General features: G+C 46.8%; 1 pseudogene; it reads left to right on the forward strand.

Annotated features, from left to right (window-relative positions):
- The first annotated feature begins 14,105 nt into the window (after positions 1–14,105).
- On the forward strand, positions 14,106–22,475 carry LOC144763091 (NACHT, LRR and PYD domains-containing protein 12-like; annotated as a pseudogene).
- Positions 22,476–24,047: the final 1,572 nt, after the last annotated feature.

A 24,047-nucleotide genomic window follows, 5' to 3' on the forward strand; every position in this document is an offset into this window, starting at 1 on the left:
GATATGTAATGTGTCTCTGCACCCTGTGTGACCCCTCTATACATTACACCCGACCTTGCCTGCGCCGCCAGCGGCTCCATCGCTAATGCGAACAGCAAGGGGGACAGTGAGCATCCCTGCCTCGTCCCCCTACATACAGGGTAAGCTGAAGATATAACCGGCCCCAGTCGTACCCTAGCCGTCGCCGACGAGTAGAGAACTCTCGACCACCTCCTGAAGCCTTCTCCGACCCCTAATTTCACCAATACCTCATCTAGGTACCCCCACTCGAGGCTGTCAAAAGCCTTTTCAATATCAACTGATAATACTGAGTTGAGGCCCTGGCATCGTCTAATATCCGAACGAGACGGCGTATATTCATTGATGTGTTCCTGGTCGGGATAAATCCCGCTTGATCCCTATGCACTAGTGTGGCCATGTGCGGCAGTAGTCTGGTGGCCAAGATACGGCTCAAGATCTTATAATCCACTGTCAACATAGACAAGGGGCGGTAAGATGTTACATCCAATGCATCTCTGCCTGGTTTCAGCAGTGGCACCACTAGCGCCTCCCTCATTGATTCAGGCAAGCGTCCCAGCTTCTCGGCCTCCGAGTACACCACCAATAGTTTGGGTGCTCAGATGTCAATAAATTTGGCATAGAACTCAATCGGCAGTCCATCCACCCCTGGAGTTTTATTTCTGGCCATTTGTTTGATAGCTACCTTAATCTCAGTTACTGTTGTGGGACCTCCCAGGTCCTTCGCAGCTTCGCCATCTAGTACCGGCAGTGGGACCGATTCCAAGTACTCACCTATCTCAGAGACCTCCGCCTCTAGGTGGCATTCATACAATCTCGTGTAGTAGGATTGAAAGCGCGCCAGAACCGCAAGTTGCGAGTAGACTATGTCCCCCTTCTCCGTTCTTATACTCATGATCGGGCACCCTCTAGGTTCCGGGGTAGCGAGCTTGGCCAGGAGCGTACCCACTTTATCCCGCTCCGCGTGTACCTTAATTGCGTACAACTTATAATCATAGCGCCGCAACTGTTCCGTTTCAGTCGCCACCACCTCCTTAGCTTCAAGCAATCGCTCCTGTAAATTTGGTCGTTCTGGTCTTTGCTGTTCCAAACCCCTTAATACCTCTTCCGCCTTCGCCAAATCATTCAAAACTGTCGTCCTTGCATTCGAGAATTTGCCCATGCATACGCCTCTCACCACTACTTTCATCGCATCCCATTCAAATGATCTCATGGTGGCTGAGCCCTCGTTCATCTCAAAATAGTGCTCAACGCCCTGTTGGACCGTGTCACCAAACACCGGATCTTCCAGTGTATCAGGCCGCAGCCGCCATGTAGGGACTGCCGATCTCGCCTGCTGCCACCGTACTGACACCAATAAGGGATTATGATCTGAGATGGTCCTGGCTAGATACTCCGTATGAGTTATCACAGCTGCTAAAGGGCCACTACAGAGCACCGAGTCTAATCTAACATGCAGTGCGTGTATCGCCGAAAAGAAGGAATAGTCCCAGCCTCAGGGTGTTGCTCCCTCCATACATCTATCAATCCCCATCTCTCTTGCCAGTCCTTCCTGTGAGCGGCTAGCCTACGCACTGGGGAGTCGGTCAATGGTGGGTGCGATCTATCCAGTATCACATCAGTGATCGAGTTAAATTCACCCCCTAATATGATGGGGCCTGCCAGGAAACAGGCCAGCGAGCTTGTTAAACAATCAAAAAAGCGGGCCTGATTTGCGTTGGGGGCATATACACTACACAGGACCACCTCCCTACCGTATAGCCTCCCCTCTACTGCCACATATCTACCTTCAGGGTCCACCCGCTGGTTCGTAACCTGGAACGGCGTCCCTGCCCTTATCCATATCAGCACTCCTCTGGCAAATGCGGAGTATGCGGTGCCAAACACCTGACCACGCCACCTCCTCTGCAGTGCAGCGCATTCCTTCTTGGTCAAATGAGTTTCCTGTAACATTGCTATCTGGACGCCTCGCCGCACCAAATAGGCATGTACCTTATGACGTCTCACCATCGTTCGAAGACCACGGACATTCCATGTGATGCATTTTAAATTAGGTAACGTCCCCATTACAGTTGTCTCTGCGCAGTAACAATGACAAACAGTAGTTCCCTACATCGCAGCAGTTGTACCCCCCATTCAAAACATCCCGCAAAACTCCCCAAACCCTCTCCCGAGGACAGGACCTAATAACCCAGCTTCAGCCCCGTTCCAAACCTTCAACACAGCACACATTACACTAATCTGTGGTCGTCACCACAGAAGGCCTTAAGGGCCACAAGAGGGTGCGTGAGCGCCGACCTGTGCCGGCAGAGCCCCCACCCCGCGCCCTGGATCCCATGCTGCAGTCACAGCTCCATACCTGATAGTCCACCAGATATCTGGAGAGTCTGTCCCATTAGGGATCTCGGAATTGTTCAGTTCTCCGAAACGTCACTCATTAAACAGTCCATCTGAAGTCTGTGGGGTGACCGCCGGACCCTTCACGCTCCCAGTTTCCGATTCGTCTCCTCCGGACTTCTCACCCACCTCGTCAGAGTCCGACCCCCCCGATGTCTTCTCTTGCTGTGATCCCGTTATGATCGCTGTTGCAGCCAATGCCCCTTCTCTGTCCGCTGCCATCTTAGCATCTCGCTTGGTTTTTTCGAGTTTATTTCGTGTGCGAATGCGCTGCGATTTCCGTACTTGGACCGGCTTTTGCCTTCCCCTACCGCTTTTGTATGAGCGATCCGTTCCAGCGTGGTACATTTCAAGCCATGACCATGCGTCATCCGGGGTCTGAAAGAAGTGAGTGTTCTCATCCAGGATCACCCTTAATTTGGCAGGGAAAAGCAAGGAGTATTGAATCCCTTCATCCCTCAATTCTTTTTTCACTGATAAGAAGGATGCCCTGTGTTTCTGGACTTCCTGTGTGTAATCTGGAAAGATCGTAACTTTGTTATTGTCCACTTGGAAGGGGCCCTGTGAACGTGCTCTTTGAATCAGCAGATCGCGATCTTTGTAGTGCAACAGTTTTACCACCATCGGCCTAGGCGGTCGGCCCTGCAGAGGTGGGCGGGCTGGTACCCTGTGTGCTCGCTCCAAGGAGAAGAATGGAGACAGACCCTCCGGCGCCACCACCGTCTGAAACCAGTTCTCCATATAGGTCACAATTTTTTCTGGAAGGCCCACCACCCTCACGTTATTTCTTCGATTGCGACTTTCAGCATCTTCAGCTCGTCGCTCCAGAGTCGCCAAGCGGCCCTGGATATCCGTTAGTTTGTGTTCCGCAGTCACCACCGCCGGTTTCAGCTCCTGAAGCAGTTGTTCATTTTCCTTCACTCTATCTGAGAGCTTGGCATGATCCGCCCACAGGAGACCCAGCCCCATCGCAACCTGCGCTATGTCGAGGTGCAGCGAGTCCTTCGTCGCGGTTATTGCTTCTAGTATGCTGTCGAGACGCAGGTTTAGCCTTTGTTCCTGTGTCGATGTATCCGGTTGGGCATGGGTTCCGCCATCTTGGATCAAGGATGTCGCAACGTCGCGACCATGCGGTACGCCCGATACACCGCCGGTAGCCGCCATCTCAAACGCTGCAAGCGCCGCCCCAGGGCCACCTCCAGGGGTCCCCCGGTACGGGTATACCGCCCACCAATTCCTCTCAGCAGGGCCCAGTCTTTGTCAGTACAAGGGCTGCGTCCCCGCAGCCAAAAGAGCGTTTATGACCTCATTTACTGTGCCCTGCACCCCCAGAGCATTCTTGGCCCCTGGGCCTCCCTGTATGGGCACGGCCGTTGGTTGTGTGGACCCACTGTACCCCCACCGCAGGCCCGGGGGATGTTCAAGCCAGCCGTAGTGAGCCAGCAATAAGATCTTAAGAGCGCTGGCGGGCGCCTTCCAGAACCGGCTGCGTCAGCTGCCCAGGGTCGGTGCGCCGTGTGAGGCGTATAGCTTAACACTAAACCCCGCTCCGAGGCCGTTCCACCCTCACGCCTTGGGCTTCCCAGCGGTGTGAGACTCACCGCCTAGTATGGGTCCCCGCAGCCCCCGCTGACGATCAGAGCGCGGCCATGAAGGTCCCGGATGCCCTCAGCAGCCGTTGCATTCTTCGATGTTCCGGGTCCGCTCCTGCAGCCACACGGGAGCTCGCTGCCAATACTCCACGTCCCTCGCACCGGTCCCCGGAAGACCCAGCAGCCGCCTGACGGAAGCGTTGCTTCTTGAGAGCAGTCCGCTACTCACTCGGCCTCCATGTCGGGGAGCGGGGGGATGGGCGCTTCATTCATCGATCCCTTGGGTAGCGAGGACGTTGCTTCTTCAGTGCAGCGCTGGAATTATCTTCTATTTTACCCACGTCCCACTCGCCCTGCGAGGCAGCTGCTTGTATTCCGGCTCAGTCCGGGCTCACTTTGTCCCGTGGGCAGTCCACTAGTTTTCCCGAGCCGCCATTTTGTATGGCCGCCGCTCGGCTCCTCCGAACTCTGGGATCGGGCCGCCGCACCGTGTCTGAGCTCCCATCGGTTCCAGACTCTCCCCTCCGCTTGGGCAGCACCTCGCACGGTAAAACCGCGCTTCCGGGAGCACCCACGGCAGGTTTTTCAGGATTAGTATCGGATCAGGCGCGGAGCAGCTCGCTCACACAGCCATCCCGGTCGGCGTCCAAGCCACGCCCCTCATAAGTCACCTTCCATAACCAATTCTTCTGAAACTATGAAAAATGGTTGTGTTTGAGTGAAAACACTCTTCTCTTTAGGCCTTCCAATTACTAAGTACTTATTAACCATTTGCAAATTGTCATCTTCCTCCATCTGTTTTTCCATGCTTCCTCTGACAATCCACCCGGATTAGAAACGAGAACAGACAGCGCGGAGGAAACACGGTGCGTCTGTTACCTTTGGGAATCCACAACTTGATCTAAGATCCATTGAATTTACAACACACCACTCGCATTAGATGGATAAAACCTGATAACTGAGGTGTTTTGAGACTGCTGACTAATTGGTTTACAGCAGAATTACACTGCATGGGAATCAGAGCCCTGGCTATCCTCAAGACAAATGATTATGCCGTGTTTTACACCCTAGAATTACTCAGCTTTGGAACCAGAGTCCTGGCTATCCGCTAGGCAAGGGATCAAGCTATTTACACAGCCTGGGAGCACCCTAGGTGTGCAACTCGGCCCCTCCCTGCCCCCAGTCCTGTCGAAGACCCGCAGTGACCCATAAATAGGGCATTGCTAGGGTTGGAACGTCGACACATTATATTTTTGGACCAACTACAAGCAGTCTGTGATATAACCAACTGACGTGGCCCACAGTACCAACTATACTAAAGTCCCGCTGGCTAAATATCCTCCCTTCCCCTTTCCCCACTGTACAAAAAGTCACGAATTCACAATTTCACAATGCATCACTGAGCACTTGAATTTCACTCTTGTCACAAATTGATGCGCCGTTGTCTGCAGTACAGCTATTTTGTTTTTCAAATGAAAACAGGGTGTCTATGAATGTGAATAATTCATAAAATTATTTTAATTTTCCTGACAAGGTTTGGATTTGTAATGTTATTTTGTTCACTGTTTTGATTGGCTCAGTTGATAATTAATGAAGTACTGAGTAAATTACTTACTTAATCTTGGAAGCAATCTGTCCGAACCCGACAGAACCATTGTTTATATAATTCCTCTGACAATCCAGCAAACTCCACGACCACAAAATCCTTAACTTTCGTAATCATTTCAATTTCATCACGCTCCACATCACCTTCATCAGGACATGGCAACCTGGATAAACAATCAGCTGTAATGTTACGTTAAAATGGCACATGTTCTACTCCAAAGTTATATTCCTGTAACCTTGAGGCAAGTCTTGAAATCCGTGCAGTGGCGTTCCACATCCCACCAGGAGACAAAATGCTCACCAGTGGCTTGTGGTCTGTCCTAAGAATGAACCTACTCCTCCACACTTAGTTGCGGAAGTGCTCAACTGCTTATACACATGTCAGGAGCTCCTTCTCAATAACTGAATACATTTTTTCTGCCTCACTCAGTGTCCCATATGCAAACGCAACACAATATTCTTCTTTAACACATTTCAGTCCCAAACCTCTTCCAATACCATACAAACTGTAAAAGTGCATGTCATTTCTACAAAAAGGTCCAATGTGGGAGCATGTGCAATTTCCCTTTTTATCTGCTGGAAAGCAACCTGTTGTTTGTCTGTCCATATAAATTATGCTTTACTCCTCGTAAGGTCTCTTAGTAGCAAAAGCCTGTATGAATTCACTGTAATATTAGCATAATCCTTCAAAAAATAACAGTTTCTCCATGTTAGCAGGAGCATTTTTTGGAACCACGTGACAAAGTGTGCCCTACATATTCAACAGATTCACAGAAAAGTTTAAATTTCTCTGCCTTCAGTATTAATTCATGACCTTTCAATAGTTTCCACACAGTAACTACATGCTCCCTGTTTTTTTCCTCATTTTGAGAAAATATCAAGATGGTCATACTGAAAACACTTCACACATTTATCAAGATCTTTAAAAATGTGGAAATTAGCTCTCTGGAATAATGAAGCAGCAGAGGCAAGTCCAAATGGCATCCTTTTAAATTGAAATAAACCCTGGGGAATAAGAAACACAGTGAATGCTTGAGTTCCTCTATGTTCAATTTGATAGAATGCCAAACTAAGATCCAAAGTGGAAAAAACTTTGGCTCTTCAAGCATACTCAAAACTTAATTTATGTTAGCCAATAGGTGACATTCCACCACTAAATCTGCATTAAGGGCCCTCATGCCCACACATACCCTGATGCCCTTATAAGGTTTGCGAGCCAAAACAATAGGGGATACCCACTCAGAGGATTCTACCTCTTCAATTATCGCATCGTTGACAAACTCTTCCAGCGCTCCTTTTAATTCCTGTTTGACATTCACTGGTACCCCCTTAAATTTCTGTTTCACAGGAACAGAATTAGCTTTTACTTTAATACGATGACTGAAACGTTGGAGAACAATTGTATTATTCCATCCCTTTGTTCCCCCCCAGACTGTAATAACACAGGATCCTTACACCTCGGGTTAAGCATAATGCCCACGTTTTGTTGGTCTTGCCACCCCAACACATTCACACCATTGACAGCCACATATAATTTAATCTTCGCATTCTCCCTTTGAACTCAATATCTACTCCCTCATACTCTAACATGTCAATCCTGGAACCTTCAAAACTCTGCAATTATATTAGACTCCTTGAGCGTATCCAAACATATTTTTTTGCCCAACCGTCACACACAATAGTCTTTAGTAACAATAGTCTATGGTGATCCTGAATCAGCCATCAACTCTAGACTTAGTCTAATACCCAAACACTACATTTGGGTGGTCTCTAAGCTTCCTGTACCTCAGTACCATCCATTTCTGATCCATCCATACCTTTAGAAATGGACAGAACTATACCCTTATTGCCTTCGCCTTCATCATCACTTACATGCCTGTGGCACCACCTATTTTCTGGAATCTCTGCAACTCTTGCAAAATGTCCTAGACGCCCACACTTACTGCATTCTCTACCTCATTCAGGACACAACAGTTACAAGGCTATGTGGTTGGTGCTGCCACATTTAAAACAGGAACAATTCCCGTCTCCTCTTCTGAGTGTTTGATTACCCCCATGGAAACTGCTGGTATTCACAGGTTGAATATTTCAGGGAAAGCTACCAGAGACTGACTACCTGCCCTGGGACCACTCAAACCCATGCTACACATATCCTCTGCATTCTAATTCTCTTTGCTCAATGATTTCATCCATCTTTCTGATTGTTCTTGAGCTTTGACAGTAGCAATAACCATCTGTAAGTTTGGATCCCCCAAAAGCCACAATTGTTCTTGGACGTTTTTGCTCTTAACGTGGACTATAAAAAAAGCCACAATTGTTCTCAGATGTTTTTGCTCTTAACGTGGACTATAAAAAAAGCCACAATTGTTCTCAGACGTTTTTGCTCTTAACGTGGACTATAATTTGGTCTCTAATCATCTCATCAGTAATAGGTCCAAAATTACAGTTAGTTGAAAGTGACTGCATTACTATGAGGAACTCCTCAAATGTTTAATTTCTTCCTGTGTATAGGTATAGAACTTAAATCAGTATAAAACAAAAGGGAGAAACACACGGAAACATGTTCATGTAAAGAAATTTGTATTTCAATTAATAGGCATGTTGGACATATTAAACTTCATATGTACAAGCACATGGGATAATGGCACTGCGTTACATTAAATGTCATGTAACCAACAAAATACTGTGCACAAATGCTTGTGAACTTTTGTGACGGCGCTAGTGAGATATGACGTGGTATATACAGCGAATGTGGTGGGTGCGACAAGGAACAAAGTGAAGCAAAAATTATTATTTACATATACAGAGCACCCAAACAATGAATGGTACAAAATTACAAGGGTTCAATTAGGTAGGGTGTCCGGAATGTAGGGGTGCCAGAGGTTTTGCTGTGGAAGTTGAAGGTTTTTCGGCCTGCAGAAGTGTTAGGCCATCATCAGGACACATTACAATTGTTTTAGAATGCAGTGCTGGGGTAGAAGGATAAATGCTTCTTAAGGGTGAGTATAATGGGTGGACCCAAGGTGGACAGAGAAGAGAGAGATATGTAGGGATGAAACAGAAAAGGAAGCGCTCTAGAAGGGTTACAGCGTGGAGCGCTAAAGATGAATACCGCGTGACTATTAAGGAAGAAAGGATGTGTAGACTAGCGCAATTGCTGGCGAAACAGGTTATTAAAATACAGCATGGTGCACTAAAAATGAGTGTATGGGGTCACGTGGAATGTGGACAGGGGAACGACTAGAGCGTTCAAATGAAAACTGCCGTTCGAGTGGCAGGAAAATAGGCGAAGAAAGACTTAGAGGGGTCCGTGATAACAATTGCCGATCCCATGTTCCAACGTGGTAATATTTTCAAACACTTTGAAAGGTCTTTAACAATTGTCATAAGCACGCACGGTTGAAAAACGAGTTTCAAGTGCATGGCATGCTTTGAAGTCTAAAGTACAAGCAACAGTCAAGTTGTATTGACAAAAGCAGAATCGGGAAATGACATACCAAGGCAGCAATAAACCACATTTGTTGTGAACCAAAATATAATAAGAAAGTAAAACAATAATTACAGACCAAATGCAAGAGGTGAATAGACACAATGAATGGGGACGCTAATGGTAAGTGACACATATAAAGGAATCTGCCAAGGGAGATTTGGGGGGTACATGAAGAGCACGAACAGTTCAGAAGGGACAATTATGCAAGTATGGTATTCCATTCGTCCAGAGTATTAAGGCCAAGAGTAATGCTATTACAGTGGGGAATCCAGCGACACACACACCTGCTGAGGAGTGCCTGGATGTTGCCACTCCTGATGGGCAACAATGGTTGGTCAATCACCATCCAGGTGACTTCAGATTCATTGTGGTTTTTTCTTTGAAATGTGCCACCAAAGGTGCTGTCAGAACGCCGCATCTCATGCGACTGTGGTGTTGTAGGATGTGGTCCTCGACCATCTGGGTGGTCTGGCCAATGTATAGGAGATTGCAAGGGCATTTTACAGAGTAGATGACGTTCTGGGATCTACAGTTGGTAAATGATTTTAGGTCGTAGTTTTGTCCATTGGGTTCAAAACATTTAGTGTTTACTGTAGTTGAACATGCCGAGTACCTTTGGCATTTGTAATGTCCCAGAAGTGGTGGAAGGTTCAATGATCTTCGGACTGTTTCATCCCAGATATTAGTTTGTGGCCACGTAATGGCATGTACGAGATGGTCTGAGAGATTTTTACCTTTGCGGTACGAGAAGAGTGGAGGTTCCTTGAAGATGTTGAGTGAGGCAAGTATGTTCCAGTTGGTTTTAATGATATTGGATAGTTTATTGCTGGAGGGAGAAAACGTGGATACAAAGGGGATCCAAGAACTTTCTTTAGGTGAAAGTAAGGTTTTGCGGTGATTGTACCACGCGCGTTTTCTTGCTCTTGTAACCAATTTTCTCAGTTAGCCACGTGAGGCGAGTTTCTCTGTAAGTACTGCAGCTTCCCTGAAGAAGTCCTTTCTCCATTTGCAATTGAGACGGATCCGTAGAAATTGCCCAAATGGAAGTCCGTCGCTGTAACGGGGTGACCCCGCCGGCCCAACAGGACTGGGGTGACCGGACCCTCACGGAGGACACATATCAACCCCTCCCTTTCTTGTCGTCATTACAGAACGACCTACCCCCTGCTGAATCACCTGTCGGGGCTGCGGAGGAGGAAGGAATGACCTGGCCCTTTAACTGGGAGACGCATGAGGAGTGGGCGGGGCCCTCCATGGACGCTGCCGCGTCAAATACGGAAGCAGGCTGCGAGACAGCGTGCTTGTACATCGGGAGAGTCAGAGGTTGGAGAGACGAGTCGGAAGAGGAGCAAAGAGAGAACGAATTAGGAGGAGCTGAGGAGGAGAGGAGAAGGGAAGCCGTACCATCGACGGCGAGAACGCCAGGAGGCCACCGTACCCACGAGCCGCCCAGCCTCTCAGCCAGGGGAGGTGTGTGGCTTTCTCAGGTACAGAGCAGGATTGCGGGCTGGGTTGGGAAAAAGGGTGGGACGACCGAGTGAGCTGGTTTTCCCCCGTCCCGGTGTACCCTTTCCCAATCACTATTACCCTTCACAGAACGGACGCCCCGAGTGTTGCACACCGGTGATTTCCTCACTCCCTTTCCCCTTCACTGCGTTCCGACCTGGAAACCACCTGACCCTTTCCTTCTGTGTTTTCCTTCTCACCCGAGAGGCACCACGGACGTAGACGACCCCAGGCACCGGAGGAGCCCTGAGGGATTCCGAAAGACTGAGACTGTCAAAGGGAAGACCCGCAGGACTAGCCGCAGCAGATCCCTGCGCCGGGTGGCGCACACCAGGAAGACCTGCACAGATTACTTGTACGCAGCAATAAAGCCTTCCCTAACGAGAACTCGTCTCCTACCCATTCCTTCCGCCCCCGTCACAGTGGTGGAGAATGCGGGCACTGCACCCATCTGTATAGAAGAGATGGAAACTGTAGTACAATAACTAATTAAAGGGCAAGAACGACTCAAGTGGGTTGTGGAACAGCAGCTCAATTCCGCACAGGCTGACCGGGAGATATTGAAGAAGGCCCTGACTGCCCAGAATGTCGACCCCCCAAAATCGTGGACGGAAACCCCCGTGCGGGGCCACGGTGAAGAAAGAATAATACCCCATGGGTCTGCGGGAGTAGCATTACAGAAGTACCAACCCGGAGAAGATCCGGACTCCTTTATTCTTAATTTTGAGAGGGCCACCAGGGCCTGTGGCTGGCCTATCAGCAATTGGCCTTTCTTTCTGGCTCCTCTCTTAGTCGGCGAAGCTCAAGTGGCCTACCAAGTGTAAAACCCCAACGGGGATACCCCCTACGCTGAAGTAAAGCGTATTATATTGAACCATTTAGGATTAGACGCAGAAGCCTACCGCCTGAAATTTTGTAAAGAAAGGGGTACCCCCTGGGGAAAACCCCAAGACTCTCTTTGTAAGACTAAAGATGGCCGCCGACTAGTGGCTTACCCCTACTACCAGCACAAAGGATGAAATAATGGACCTTATATACTTAGAACAGTATCTCGAGGCCCTACCCTATGCCACCCAACGATGGTTGCAACAGCATCACAACCTAACAACAGCTCAGGCTATTGAGATGGCTGCCTCCTTTTCCCGAGCACAACCAAAAACACCCATTTGGGAAACCGACAGGCCCACGAGGATGGCTCCCAAACCAGAGAGAACCTGAGGGATTCCGAAGGACTGAGACTGTCAAAGGGAAGACCCGCAGGACTAGCCGCAGCAGATCCCTGCGCCGGGTGGCGCACACCAGGAAGACCTGCACAGATTACTTGTACGCAGCAATAAAGCCTTCCCTAACGAGAACTCGTCTCCTGCCCATTCCTTCCGCCCCGTCACAGTCGCGTAGGCCCTGGGGATGGTAGCTAGAGTTAAGCAACAAGTAATTCCGCTCTGTGGGTTTGAATTCTCGCATACCATTCCTCACGGATGTTCCCCTCATCCACATATAATTGCGATCTTAAGTCCCAGCTCTACACGCCCCGACTCACCTCATTCCTACCATATCCTAAGTAAGTGCCTTCTCCTGCATCATCGCCTTCTCACAAGCCCGTGCCCACCTCCCGCAATTTTTGCCAGCCATTGAGCTGTGCTTCACATCCTTTCCTCCTTTACAGTCAGGCAGTATTCATCTTTAGAGCAACTTGCTGCAATTCCATACCCCCCTGTTTGCTATCAATCGCACTATCCTGCACATTCTTTTGTAACAGTCACGCAGCACTTATTTTTAGCACACCATGCTGTAGTTCAATAACCGATTTCGCCAGCAATTGCGCTAGTCTACACATCCGTTCCTCCTTAATAATCACGTGGTATTCATCTTTAGCGCTCCACGCTGTAACCCTTCTACAGCACTTCCTTTTCTGTTTCATCCCTACATAACTTTCTCTTCTCTGTCCACCTTGGGTCCACCCATTATACCCACACTTAAGAACCATTTATCCTCCTACCCCAGCACTGCATTCTAAAACAAATGTAACCTGTCCTGATGATGGCCTAACACTTCTGCAGGCCGAAACGCCATCGACCTCCACAGCAAAACCTCTGGCGCCCCTATTTACGAACACCCTATCTAATTGAGCCCTTGTAATTTTGTACCATTAATTGTTTGGGTGCTTGGTATATGTAAATAATAATTTTTGCTTCACTTTGTTCCTTGTCGCGCCCACCACAATCGATGTATATACCACGTCATATGTCACTAGCGCCGTCACAAAACTTCACGATCACTTGTGCACAGTATTTTCTTGGTTACATGACATTTAATGTAACGCAGTGCCATTTTCCCATGTGCTTGTACATATGAAGTTTAATATGTCCAACATGCCTATTATGTGAAATACAAATTTCCATACATGAACATGTTTCCCTGTGTTTCTTCCTTTTGGATTGAATCCATCGCAATTAATTGTGCTGTTTATATTTGCCCTTCAAATGACACCCTTGTTTGAGACACTGTTGTTTGTTATAGACTATTGCACCAGTCTCCTTATGGTCTACGGGCTAACTCCTGTCGTCTGATACTGCTTAAATCAGTTAAAGGCAGCACTGGTTGTAGGCTTAAAACGGTGCTCCATTCTCAACATGGCTTCATCATATACATTCCAGTAATTTTCTCCTTCAACAGATGGTAGGGCTCAAAAAACCACTTGACCTTCGGAACCCAAACAATGAAATATTATGTGTTTTCTCCTTTCTGATGCCATTCGTTCTCCATCAATAGCTTTAAGACACGTTATAAACACCTCTTTCCATCTAGTCCAAGGGTTAGGTGGTTCCCCTTTATTCTGCAAAATTTGGCATGAGGATCAAATTGCATTTTCTTTGAAACTGCTAGAAAAGGTAATGTCAATCTGAAAAAGCACTATTGCGAAATAAAATGGTTCTTTAGATGTCACTTTTTTTAAGGAACTGCGCCAAAATTGTACCATTAACTCCTCAGCATAAAGGAAAAACGAATATTAACGTTACCAAAAGCTAACATTAGCATTCTCCAACAAAGTAAATAATCCTTTAAGGGATGACTGCCCCAATACCTTCAGTGAGCTGGACTTGCAGTCATTTCATCGTAGTATTGTGGAACTAAAGAGTTAATAAAGCAGAACTTGATATTACGTGTGCGTACAAACTGAAAAGAATCTCAGAATCCGGAAACAACCAGGTGAGCCTGCGAGGAAGTGGACCGTCAGTATGGAGAGAGTGGAGCGTGGTGCTTCACGTAGGTCAGGCCGTAACGAAGCAGTGCTGTTGCCAAGGAACTAGGTGTCTGTATTCAAGCTCTAAGATAAACAAAGCTATTGACAATGAGCTGTGCGTAGAGGTACTCTCTCTCTCTCTCTCTCTCTTTCATGAGAGAGAGTGAGGCTCAAGGCAGCATTACTTGCTCCTGATTGTACCGCTTGTGGCAGCAGTGCATGAAATCTCTGTCGCGGCAGCTAAACATCCAAAATGTATCAAATACTGAAAATCGGCTTACAAGGTTGGATAATCCTCACCAAAGAACCGGTCTCCAAACAGAACGATCCATGCAGCGGTGTCGCAGTTGGGGGTAAACCTGTGATTCTTGTGATCCGTGCAGCGGTGTTGCAGATTCTTGTTCGGGTTCAGTGGAAGGATTACTGCTTCTGTGCTACAGAAGATGTCATAGCAGGTAACCCTTCACAACTCATCGCCATTGTAAAGATCATACATGTGAATAAAATATAATGGTTTATTGCACAGCAGCACAGTACAACACAACTGTGTAATCCAACGTCTTCTTATTTTACTTGATCTGAGCGCCGCATTTGACACGGTGTCACATTCCATCCTTTTAAAATCTCTCCAGTCGGCAGGAGTTGTAGGACCTGCATTAATCTGGTTGTCCTCTTTCCTCCGGGACCGCACATTCCAAGTTTTCTCTTCTACATCTTCATCAACCATCAGGTCATCTGCGTACGGAGTTCCTCAGGGGTCCACGCTGAGCCCTGTGCTCTTTAACATCTACGTGAGACCCCTGGCATCCATTGTACAGGAGGCAGGCCTGTCCCTCTTCTCGTACGCCGATGACACGCAAATCATCTTCTCCTTGTCCTCTTCCAAGGAAGGGTCTTTTTCCCCCTTCAAGCTGGTTTACGGTGGGTGTCGGAGTGGATGAGCGCTAATCTGTTGAAGTTGAATGGAGAGAAAACTGAGGTGGTCATCTTAGGCAAACATAAGCACCTTGGGGGCCCCATCATTGGCCAACGGAAATGGGTGCCCTTCCTCAACCGGTTGCAAAAGTTTGTAACCTGGAGTCTATCCTTGACAACACCCTCTCAATGCGGCAACAGGTGGTTAGCGTTGCTTCCACATGTTTTACTATTCTAAGATGGCTGCGGAAGATTATCTGGATGCTCCCGGACTCCACAAAAAGAACGGTAGTCCAGGCGCTAATCACCTCGCGCCTGGACTACGGGAATGTATTGCATCTTGGGGGAAATCAGGAGGTGCTGAAGAAACTCCAAGAAGTACAGAATTCCGCAGCTCGCCTTGTATGTCAGACTCCAAGGAGATCATCTATCTCCCCGGTGTTGCGAGATCTGCATTAGCTCCGCATTGAGAGTCGGATTAAATTTAAGACCTTGTGCCTTATTTTTAAAATCATCCAAGGGTCTGCCCCACTTTATCTTAAGGAGATTGTCCATTTCTATGTTCCGGCTCGTCCCCTGCGCTCAGCCATCCAGGGCAACTTGGTAACACCTAGCTGTAGACTATCCAGAATGGGCGGTCGCTCTTTCGCATTCCTCGGACCCAGATTATGGAACTCTCTTCCTTGGTCTACGAAGCAGGAACGGTGTTATGTCAGGTTCTGGCGAGATCTTAAGACCTGGCTCTTTTCTCAGTGATGAGTTTCTGGTTACTCAGTTGCAGTACTCCAACTACCTGCGCCAGGAAACCCTGTTCAGGGTAGCTGTGCGCAATATAAATTTAATTTAATAATAATAATAATAATAACTGACATGTAGTGAAGTGTTCCAGAATACAAAATCACAGTGCAAAACTTGACGCTCTCAACTAAACACAAACCTATTAACATGCAATAGATAACCAAAGCATGTTGCACAAAGAAAATACACTATCTTACATAATCAATGCAATTACCATACATAACAAGAGGGCATGGAAAATCAGCCTCTGAATATCTCCCAGCTAGAGTGAATGGGGCATCTGCAGTGGGTGCCCTGGATCCCACTGAGGAGAACATTGCTCCCCTCAGTGACCTTTCAGAACTTGCCGAATGGCAGGTAATAGGCTGACCAACCAAGGAGGAGTTTTGTGTGGCACAAAGGGAGTACCCAACCATCGAGGGCTTGAAACAACAGGCTGAAGTCCAAGCAACAGGTGATGCCTCTGGAAGTGATCCCATATACTCGGAGGGCAACCTCTTTACATTGAGCCTAAGGCTCCTGTGCATGGGAAAGCATCGGCCTTGGAGGCCCTCCAATGTACAGGGACTTCCTACTGGGGCTGGTCACAAAATTCCCTGGGCAGGACACCCGGGCAAATACAAGACCTTTGCAAGGCTTGTTCACAACTTATTCTAGGATCAAGACTTTCTCAGATGCCTTCTGTAGGACTTCCATGACCTGCCAAGCCAGTGGGAAGACAGGGCAGAGGCTTAAAGACCCCCTCAATCCCTTGCTGGTCATTGGCACACCTTTTGAGAGCGCTTATGGATCCCTAGACTTCTCCAGGCAACAAGCGTATCCTGGTTTTGATGGATCATGCCACTAGGTACCCAGAGGCAATAACTCTGAGGACCATGGCTGTACCTGCAATGGCAAAGACCTTGATGAGGACTTTTATGCAAGTGGTTTCCCCCAAGGAAATGGTGTCTGGCGGGGTCACCAACTTCATGTCTGCTTATATGCAGTCAATGTGTAAGGCGTTACACAAAGTCACATTCATTTTTAGGTCAAGCCTAGCGTTGCAGCGCAAGGCTGCTCGCTTTGCGAGGCATGCAGTGTTCAGTAGCGCGTGGAAGCTCCGCCCACTCTCTGCCAATCTTTTTCATGGGTTTAGGTCCTAAATGCTGCCTGGTTTTAGGCCTGTTAGTCTCTCCTCATGACGGCCATGTCATCATTAATATCGTTCCATGGCTACTGGCCCCTTTACCTCAAAAACTATTTTCTTATGGGACAGAAAGTGGAGTGGGTGGAATGCATATCGTGGAAATCTATGTATATCTCCGACTGTAGAATTGGAAATGGCTAAGGGGAAACAGCTCACACTCTGCATGACTGAATGACTGTATGACTATGTTCAGTAATCTGTGCCTGATATTCTAAGATTGAATTGTATGCAATGTATACCTGTGATGATTGGAAATGTATTACTAATAAAAAGACCTTTTAAAAAAATATATATTTTCTTCTAGTGGCCTCCCTCCCGCAGTCTGTGAATTCTGGACCCCATATCCCTCACCACACTCCCGTACGTGCCTTCTCACACTCCAGCACTCCTGTTTCCAATGCTATTGGTCTCTCTTAAATGTGAGTCCTATTGCATTGCAAATGCTTGTTTGTCCTAGTCTCAGATCCTTCCTCCTCAGCGCTACGTAGCGTAGTACTCTTACTCACGTGCGTTTCACTCCTTATAAACAGGTCTGGCTGTGCTTGTTGTGAAACTGTATATTTTCGTCAGATGGCTTCAGATTTATTAGCAAAACCATAATGTTCATCCAATAAATTGCCATCATAAATATAGCCACCACTTCACCAATGTTGTAAGGCAAATTCAAAACGAAACACCTGAGCAGTAAAATAAATTGAACGTTTACTTATTATTTCATCTACGTTAAAATGATGAAAGTGTTAGTCGGCCCTTGGGACTTGAATTTTTGTCATGCCGGTCATGCAAATCTTTTTTAAGTAGGCGCATTGACCCGCTGAGCTACCTCGCTAGCAGCAAGCCAGGGAGGTCATTATGGTCACTAGAGCTGCCATGCTGCATTGTTTTGCGCCAAATGAGCCCTCTGCAGATGCTCGCACCATGCATGGGGGGTGTGGGACCGCTCCTGTCAGTCACACATTGGTAGAAGAGTAGTCTGGAGGGAAAATTGGAAGTTTGCAAAAGGTCGATGCAGAAGAAATGCTGGTTGGGCTGGGCTCGAGTCAGCCACCCACCAGGAAGAGACATAGGCATGCGCCGCTGGAAGGCTAACAGGCCTGTGTCAGAGCTGCCCCAGCCCTACAACCCTTCTGAGGTCTGGAGCGGGTCGCACATTCTCCAAATTTCCCACCGAATCAGTCTGTCTTAGCTGTGGAGTGTCTGATAGCAGTTCCCAGGTCCCAGATAGCATGTTGCCTTCCTTCTTCGGTCGAGGCAAGGCGGCTGTCTAAAAGTCTATACCGCATATTTTTATTTTGGTCCGTGGTCTTTGAAGTTTATTTGCAAATTTAGGTACCGACTGATAAGATTTTGGACCCAGGTATTTATTTATTTATTCATTTATTTATTATTACAATTTGTAAAGCGCATCCGTATGCCCGCAGGCGTCTTGGCGGTATAACGTAGGTGCTCAAACACTGCGGAAACTTGCTTCTAATCTGTATCATGGTGTCAGAAATAACCACAGTATTAGAAGCGTGTAAATCGCCCAACAGTTCTTTATCTGGTTTCATTTTTTATTTCACTTTTTATTAACCGCATACTTAACCATTTTATTATTAAAAAGGATGAGCAATATAGATGTTGATGGAAATGTGTAAGCAAAAGAATTGCAGTTACATCCCCTCATGGAGGCACTCCTGGACGTTCATAGAAATGACACGGCGTCCAGCACCAAGTAAGTAATTCACCAGGGGAGCTTACGTCTCCTTCACGACCCCGCAGGATAATTAATCTTCACACGCGCTTATCGCGGTTACAAGCTGTAATGATTTCAACTAATCTTCACACGCGGTCGCCGCGTTTTGTATACTGTAATGACCTCCACCTATTGAATACGGTTTATGTTATCCCCCACACGACCTTATCTGATCATTAACCTTCACACGCGCTTGTCGCGTTTGTATACCGCCGTAGGTTATTTTTCATCACGCTGTCTGTCACGTCACCTCACTTTCTGATCGACACTAAGCATATTGTTACTTGACTGTTTCGTCTCATTCCTCCACCCTGATTCGGGCTAATTTTTTCTTCTTTTTAGCTTCTCCTTGATAAAGGGCGTGTAGCCCGAAATGCATTGGAGAAATATGGTTGTTCATCGCATGGACATGATGTAAATATCTGCAAATTTATGAAACACTGAAAACTTTTCTACAATGTTCAAATCAAGTATGGAATAAATCTGAATTCTGAAAAACAATAGAGTCATTTCTATGAACGTCCAGGAGTGCCTCCATGAGGGGATGTAACTGCAATTCTTTTGCTTACACATTTCCATTGATATTTCGAAGTGTGCGACGGTCACACTACCCTCGAGTGCACCCTTTCCAGCCCAACCTCTTAATCAACCTCAAATCAACCAGTGCTGTGCACCTACCACTCATCTTTACAATATAGATGTTGAGCATTCTCAGAAACATGCAGCTGAGGCCTGCCTTGTAAAACAGCCTACACTTTGATTTCCTTTCTAAATTCAAATACCTATCCAGATGCAATAATGTTAGAGGTGTCTTCCTGTGCCTTATCCTGCATTGGAAAGCACGTGGTGGCACTGTTAAATGTCATTAGGTGTTCTGAGTACTACTGTGTTATTTTACATTTTTACATGTTGAAAATGGGGTCAGGTCAAATAAAAAAACATGGCATGTATTCTTTGTGTTGCTGCAGTACCTTTATGCGATGTTTGCTTCATTTAATGTATAATTGTTTTTGAGATTTGGTGCCACAAACAATCATAGTGAGCATGGAACTACAGTATACACTAATAAATAAAACACATTAGGTTAAATGTAAAATAATTTCGTTTTTTTTTTTTAGATTAGTTACAAGTAGTTACTAGTAACAAGATGAAGTAATAATCTCGCTGGTGCCGCCTGAGCCTGGCTTAGCAGTGCGCGTCTGGTCACTGTAGACTAATTTCTAGTAGTTACTAGCTCAAAGATGAAGAAATAGTCCTACTGGTCCCCTCAGAGCCTGGCTTACCTGTGCCTGCCCGGTCAGTGTAGACTAGTTACTAGTAGTTTCATGTTGTCAAATGAAGTAATAGTCCTGTGGGTCGTGTAAGAACCTGGCCTAGCTGTGCATGCCCGGTCAGTGTAGACTAGTTACTAGTAGTTACTAGTTACAAGATAAAGTAATTGTGCTGATGGTCCTGTCAGAGCCTGGCTTAGCTGTACATGCCCGGTCACTGTAGACTAGTTACTAGTAGTTACTAGTTACAAGATGAAGTAATAGTCTTGCTGGTCCCACCAGAGCCCAGCTTAGCTGTACATGTCAGGTCAGTGTAGACTAGTTACTAGTAGTTTCATGTTGTCAGATGAAGTAATAGTCCTGCTGGTCGTGGAAGAGCCTGGCTTAGCTGTACATGCCCGGTCACTGAAGACTAGTTACTAGTAGTTTCATGTTGTCAGATGAAGTAATCGTCCTGCTGGTCGCGTAAGAGCCTGGCTTAGCTGTACATGCCCGGTCACTGTGAAAAATAACAAAAAGGAATCTGATGAATAATTTTAAAACTATTTAATTTTCAAGTGATTACAGGACATGATTTGTTAGTTCTAGTAGCCTCATTCCGCCGGGGCTGTGTTTTGTATGTTAATACATCTTTAATTACTAACACGTTTATTGGGCGCTGTATTACTGAATTATTTCAACTTCCACAACTCAAAATGGGGTTAATTGAGTAATATTTTCTTCATCAGTAAAATATGTTCACATCTTGAAATCCTGATTCCGGCAACGACTCCTGTAGTGCCCGAATAGACAATACCACAGGAATTGTAGTAAGGACTGCAGATGGTAGCAAAGACACTTGATTGCAGTTTGATAAGAGGGTGTTTTGATTATTTCTTGTTTGCCTTGCAGAATTTCTGAGGAAGAAATATATGGATGGCGTAATTGAAAAATTAAAGTTACAAGAAGCTGAAAAGATTGGCTTTGGTCAACATTTTGATCTGACGGAAAGATATCCAAAACTGGTCTTCGTAAAGAGCCATAACCAGCCGGCGGGGCGAATGCATGAGATCATGTCCTCTGGGAGGAAGCATCGGGAAGTCAGGGCTCCGGTCCCAATGTACTCCTACTCCTCAGTGCCAGAATTATTTAACCCTGATAAACAGGGACATACTGCGAGAATCATTGCGATCCAGGGAGCTGCTGGGATCGGAAAGACAGTCCTTGCTCGGAAGATCATGCTTGACTGGGCATCAGGGAACCTTTTCCAGGACAGGTTCGAGTATGTCCTTTATGTTCAATGCCGAGATATCGACCAGCCTCCTGGACACCCAGTCATGGCAGACCTCCTCCTGCAGAGTTATATGCAGATGCCTAAGGCCAATCTTGGCTCAGTGGTAGACCCAGGAAAAGTACTCTTCTTAATTGATGGTTTTGACTAATTGAGGCATCCCTTATTTCCACCCTCAGGCAACGACAAACCCCTGCAGTGTGCACAGAAAAGTTTACTGAGACGAACACTTATCTCTAAGTCATCCATAATAATTACCACACGTCCAACTGCTTTGGAGAAACTTAGGCAATGTGTGAAGATCCAACGTTTGGAAGAGATAGTTGGATTTTCAGAAGACGACAGGAAGGAATACTTCAACAAGTTTTTTGGAAGTGCAGAATTGGGAGCCCAGGCTTTCCAAGTTATTCAGGAAAGGCCTGCTCTTCATAGCATGTGCTTCATCCCAACTGTGTGTTGGGTCATGTGCAGAATCCTCAAGCTTCAGATGGAAAGGGGCGAAGATCTCACAAATGCCCCAAGAACAATGGCATTGCTCTTCATGGCTTTCCTATCCAGTTTCATAAAGCAACAGAACAGTGCAGCAACGCAGCCTGCCCAAGATACCCTGAAGAGGGTTTGCACCTTGGCCAAGGATGGACTCTACGAGAACAAAACACAGTTCACGGAAGAAGACCTCCACAAACGCGGCTTGTCCCTTGTGCATGTCCAGTCACTCCTCCAAAGTAAAGACCTATTTCACAAGGATACCAGTGACCTCAACATCTACAGCTTCGCCCACTCCATCTTTCAAGATTTCTTTGCAGCTTTATTCTATGTACTAAGGGATAACCATGAACCAACGGATCATGCAATGAATCCTGATCAAGCTCTGAGCGGTTTATTGAGCGACTACATGAAACGCGACCAGAATCACTTATTGCTTACTGTACGTCTCATCTTCGGCTTCGGAAACACAGAAGCAGTGAAGCGAATGGGGGAACACTTAGAATGGAAGATTCTGTCAGGAACAAAAACTAATTTATTGCCTTGGATTAAAGAACAAATCAAGGACAGCAGTGATTTCCTCAGTGATTACCCGATGGACTTGCTGTACTGCTTGCATGAGATCCAGGATGAAGAGTTTACGAAGATAGCCCTTGAATCCTTCGATAAAATTCACATTGGGCGACAAATGGACACAATGGATATGAAAGTGTTGCTGTTTTGTTTTAAAAACTCTGCTCCAATTCAGAATCTCAATATTTCACAATTTAAATTGGAAGCAGAAGATGTGAAATCCCTGATCCCGTGGACTCAGAAGTGTTCTAGTTTAACGTAAGTTTGAAACAACTGCCCAGGTATCTTGTATTTACTCCAGGTGCCCTCGTGGTGGGGTCAGCTGGGCTGTCACGTGTGCACTCTGTAGGGATTTCTCTTCTTTGGCCCCGCTGATTCCGCTGTGATTAAAAATTATACACAAGTGTTTCTTTAATATCTTCACAAACATTACAATCTGAGCCTAGAAAGCTTTGGCCATAGCAAATATTTAGGTCTGTTTTGCATTTTTCCTGACTGTTCTGGAGGAGAAGCTTATATGTTCTGAACAGTTCTCCAAGAATATGTTTGGGAAAAGGCTTACAAATCACCAGTGTTTTAAAATAAGGTCTATTTAATTAATCCTTTTGTAAGTCGCCTACTTGGGAAGACCCTGTGAATTATTGCCATTCGGAGGTGACCAAAGAGCCCTTGGAAGATGAAAATGCTTTGCGATATCGCACTAGTACAGCCGCACACAAGCTCTGGTAGAGTCCCCTCACCTGATACGTTACTCAGACATAAACCTCGATTAGCGACCACTGTTCAAACTTATTAGTGGTGGATTAGTATTTGGAAGATTTCAAGTGGATCACATGATAGCACAGAACAATATGTCCTCACAGATCTGAAGTCTCAGACAAACCCAGGAGAAGCCAATGATCTTGGTTACAGAATTATCAAAAGGGGGACACAGCTCATGCTAGGAAGAGGCAGAGAAACAGCCAGACATCTACTGAACCTAGGGGCACACAGCTCATGCTAGGAAGAGGCAGAGAAACAGCCAGACGTCTACTGAACCTAGGGGCACACAGCTCATGCTAGGAAGAGGTAGAGAAACAGCCAGACGTCTACTGAACCTAGGGGCACACAGCTCATGCTAGGAAGAGGCAGAAAAAAAACAGCCAGACATCTGCTGAACCTAGGGGCACACAGCTCATGCTAAGAAGAGGCAGAGAAACAGCCAGGCGTCTGCTGAACCTAAGGGCACACAGCCCATGCTAGGAAGAGGCAGAGAAACAGCCAGGCATCTGCTGAACCTAGGGGCACACATCTCACGCTGGGAAGAGGCAGAGAAACAGCCAGACACCTGATGAACCTAGGGGCACACTGCTCATGTTGGGAAGAGGCAGAGAAACAGCCAGACGTGTGCTGAACCCAGGGGCACACAACTCATGCTAGGAAGAGGCAGAGAAACAGCCAGACGTCTGCTGAACGTAGGGGCACACAGCTCATGATAAGAAGAGGCAGAGAAACAGCCAGACATCTGCTGAACCTAGGGGCACACAGCTCATGCTGGAAGAGGCAGAGAAACAGCCAGACATCTGCTGAACCTAGGGGCACACAGTCCATGCCGGGAAGAGGCAGAGAAACAATCAGACGTCTGCTGAACCTAGGGGTACACAGCACATGCTGGAAGAGGCAGAGAAACAGCCAGACATCTGATGAACCTAGGGGCACACAGCCCATGCTGGGAAGAGGCAGATAAACAACCAGACATCTGCTGAACCTAGGGGCACACTGCTCATGGTGGGAAGAGGCAGAGAAACAGCCATGCCTCTGCTGAACCTAGTGGCACACAACCCATGCTGGGAAGAGGCAGAGAAACAACCAGACGTCTGCTGAACCTAGGGGCACACAGCTCATGCTGGGAAGAGGCAGAGAAACAGCCATGTCTCTGCTGAACCTAGGGGCACACAGATCAGCTGAGAAGAGGCAGAGAA

Source organism: Lissotriton helveticus, chromosome 6 (genome assembly GCF_964261635.1).
Source record: "Lissotriton helveticus chromosome 6, aLisHel1.1, whole genome shotgun sequence".
Taxonomy (NCBI): domain Eukaryota; kingdom Metazoa; phylum Chordata; class Amphibia; order Caudata; family Salamandridae; genus Lissotriton; species Lissotriton helveticus.